General features: G+C 44.8%; 1 pseudogene; it reads right to left on the bottom strand.

Annotated features, from left to right (window-relative positions):
- Positions 1-2,539: 2,539 nt before the first annotated feature.
- On the bottom strand, positions 2,540-3,634 carry LOC131894137 (glyceraldehyde-3-phosphate dehydrogenase-like; annotated as a pseudogene).
- Positions 3,635-4,114: the final 480 nt, after the last annotated feature.

The raw sequence follows: 4,114 nt of genomic DNA on the forward strand, positions 1-4,114 counted from the left end.
ACACACTCGTTGCTTGTAGTAGGAAGGCTGGAGGGAGACACAGGAAACCTGTGTTCTTGCTTTCTGAAAGACAACACAGAATCTCCATCAGTGCTAAGAATCCCTCCCTGATTTGTTTTATATCACTAGTAACAACCAATGGAAGAAGCATTAAGGTGAACCAACATAACCATTTTTCTTTAGTCTGTAAATTTGAATGGTCAAATACTCATGTGTTTACAACTAATAAATTTATTTATTTTCGTTTTTTGAGATAGTATCTTGCTATGCAGTTCAGCGCGGCCTCGAACTCGCAATCTTCCTGTCTCGCTGCCAGGTCTCAGACCTAAAGGCATGGATTAACAATGCCTGGCATGGTTTGTAATTTCAGGTTAACATACACCCTGTAAGTGAACACAAAGCATCGCAAATGATTTAAGAAGATGAGGTCTTCAGCAGGCACACAGCTTACACATATACCTCACTCATCACATACCTCATCAGCGGTCTCATTTCAACAATGCTTTCAGATAAGTGTTTGATAATAGTAGTAATGCTGACTGCCCTAGTTTGGTTTCTGTGGCTGAGATAAACACTCTGTGAGCAGAAACAACATGGGGGAGGAAAGGTTTATTTGGCTTGTAGTTCAAAGCCATCATGGAGGGAAGCCAAGGGACCTGGAGGAAGCGAAGCAGAGACCGTGAAGGAATGCTGCTTGCTGACTTGCTCTCCATGGCTTGCTCGGCTCACTCTTTTACACAACTCAGGACCACCTGGCCAGTCGTAGCACCACCCACAGTGGGCTAAGCCTTTTCACACCAGTCATACAACAAGAAAATGACCACAGACATGGCCAATCTGATGGAGTCACTTTCTCCCTGGAGGTTGCTCTTCTGCAGGGGACTCTGGTTTGTGTCAAGTGTAATCAGCACACTGACTTTGCTCATATGGACCTACTCCCCAAACGACAATTGGACAACTTCAATTTTTATTCATGTAATAAGGATAAATGGAAAGATCAAATATTTGTGTGTTTATAACTTCTGATGTATTTATTTATTTATTTATTTATTTATTTATTTATTTATTTATGTATGTATGTATGTCTCAATAAATTGTCTCACCCTTTCTTTGCATGCAGTTATCTTGCCTTATATTTGTTCATCCGACATTATTCTAACAGATAGCAACACTCACTGACTTCCAGGTGCTGAGAGTATGCGTGTGCTCCCTACTAAGTATTCCCAAACTGTCCTCTCAAGGGACGGGCTGAATGAATGGATTGTGTTTTAAACTTTGTGACCGTAGCACCCCTGGTATACACTAACTGGCATGTTAGCATGAAACCAGCCACAGATGATACAAAAATGGACAAGCATGACCATGCCCACAGACCTTATTTGTGGATACTGATACTTAAATGTTAATTTTTTAAAAGTTATAACTAATACTTCTGTTTATTTTTTATTTGGAGACTTGTCCAACTATGTAATCCAGGCTGGCCTGGGATTTTCATTTCTCCAGCCTTAGCTTATCGAAGGAGTTGGGATTATAGATACATGTAATGTCTGGCCTTTGGATTATTTTTTAAGGATTTTATGTTATTTATTTACTTATTTAGTGTGTGTGTGTGTGTGTGTGTGTGTGTGTGTGTGTGTGTGTGTGCAGGTGCTCAGTGCCCTGATTGGCTAGAATAGGGTGTCAGATTCTTTAGAGCTAGAGTTATTGGGGTTGTGAACCACCTTATATTGGTGTCCAACTAGTCTTCTGAAAGATAGGTAAAGACTCTTAACCACTGAGCCATCCATTGTGCCCCTAAGGGCTTTGGTTTTTCGGTGAAAAAAAAATCGGTTTTCAGTTTTGTACATAAAATACCAGTAGGGTGGATTAACTCCAGAGGGTGATGTTTGCTGACTGCCTCTTGACCCAGAATTAAAATGTCACATGGGGTAATAAAGTGGAAAATACGAAGTCATTAAACCAGTGACATGAAGTTAATAGAAAAATTTGATGGCGCTTCAAAAGAAAGTTGAAAGGTGCCTAAGAGTAATGGGGGGGAGTGTAGCCTAGTCTTAAAGGACATATAAGACATTATTCTCGGAATATCATCAGAATACCACAAAGGGTCCCTCAGTATCTGGGGCATCAGTTTAAATTCTTTTGCTCACTCTGAAGCAATGGTCTCCTGCCACTCTGTGATGTTTTTTTCTACATGTTGCTTATAGGATCATAAGAGGGAAGGCTGGAACGTCCCCAAAGTAATCTTTCCTTCACAAATGAGTTTAGAAGTCACCAAAGGAAGCTACATGGTGAACTTCAACGTTGTAAGGTTTGCCAGTAGTAACCTGGAGGGATATACCCCAGAAATGTGTCTAATAAAGTGGGAATTGGGCCAATACTCTTGAAGCACCTTTCCATCTAAGGAAATCTGACCTCAAAGGACATCCTGATGATTTTTTTTTATGGGTGCAGTGAACTTTATTGATGGTGTTCAAGAGAGTAGGGCTCCCTAAGCCCCTCCTGCTGTTCTGGGGGTCTGGGATGGAAACTGCGAGGGAGATGCTCAGTATCGGGGGCTGAGATGGGACAGAAACTGCTCAGCAGCCGAGGGTCTCTCTTGCTGTCCTTGCTGGGGTGGGTGGTCCAGGGCGGGCTTCTTACTCCTTGGAGGCCATGTAGGCCATGACGTCCACCACCCTGTTGCTGTAGCCAAATTCATTGTCGTACCAGGAAATGAGCTTCACAAAGTTTTCATTGAGAGCAATGCCAGTCCCAGCAATGAAGGTGGAAGAATAGGGGTCACTGTTGAAGTCGCAAGAGACAACCTGGTCCTCAGTGTAGCCCAGGATGCCCTTTAGTGGGCCGATGCCTGCTTCACCACCTTCTTGATGTCGTCATACTTGGCAGGTTTCTGCAGGCGGCATGTCAGATCCACGACGGACACATTGGGGGTAGGAACACGGAAGGCCATGCCTGTGAGCTTCCCGTTCAGTTCTGGAAAGATCTTGCCCACAGCCTTGGCGGCACTGGTGGATGCAGGGATGATGTTGTGGGCAGCCCCACAGCTATCACGCCACAGCTTCCCAGAGGGGCCATCCACGGTCTTCTGGGCGGCAGTGATGGCATGGACTGTGGTCATGAGTCCTTCCACAATGCCAAAGTTGTCATGGATGACCTTGGCCAGGGGGGCTAAGCAGTTGGTGGTACAGGAAGCATTGCTGATAATCTTGAGTGAATTGTCATACTTCTCATGGTTGACACCCATCACAAACATGGGGATGTCAGCAGAAGGGGTAGAGATGATGACCCTTTTGGCCCCACCCTTCAAGTGGGCCCCAGCCTTCTCCATGGTGGTGAAGACACCAGTGGACTCCACAACATACTCAGCACCAGCCTCACCCCACCTGATGTTGGCGGGATCTCGCTCCTGGAAGATGGTGATGGCCTTCCCATTGATGACCAGCTTCCCGTTCTCAGCCTTGACTGTGCCATTGAACTTGCCATGGGTAGAGTCATACTGGAACATGTAGACCATGTAGTTGAGATCAATGAAGGGATCATTGATGGCAACAATATCAACTTTGCCAGACTGGAAGGCAGCCCTGGCAACCAGGCGTCCAATTCGGCCAAATCCGTTCACTCAGACCTTCACCATCGTGTCTCAGGAACGAGACTGGCACTGCACCAAAAGATGTGTCTGTCTCTGGAACAGGGAGGAGCAGAGAGCCGACATCCTGATGATTAATCTTCACGGTCAACTTGATAGAATTGGGACTTGCCCACGACACACACCTCTGAGCCTGTCTGTAGGTGTTTACTGAGAAGACTAATTGAATGAAGAAGACCTAACAGAGGGCAGTACCTTCTAACTGATGGCCCAAATATAAAGAGATTCTGGGTAGAAGGAATGTTGCTACCTGCCATCACATCTTCCCCACCAAGTACATCTATCTCTGGTGTTACCATCCTCCATTGACAACAAACTCCAATTTCTTTGACCCTTCTAGGAAAAGTAAGTATCAGCTACTCTCCAGAGAATTTCCAGGTCTTCTGAAGTGGTTTGAGACACTAGAATTTCTGAGGTTATCTAACTTTGATAACTGAGCAAATCCTAAAACTGAGCAAGTCCTCTTCT

This window comes from Peromyscus eremicus, chromosome 17 (genome assembly GCF_949786415.1).
Source record: "Peromyscus eremicus chromosome 17, PerEre_H2_v1, whole genome shotgun sequence".
In the NCBI taxonomy this organism is placed as follows: domain Eukaryota; kingdom Metazoa; phylum Chordata; class Mammalia; order Rodentia; family Cricetidae; genus Peromyscus; species Peromyscus eremicus.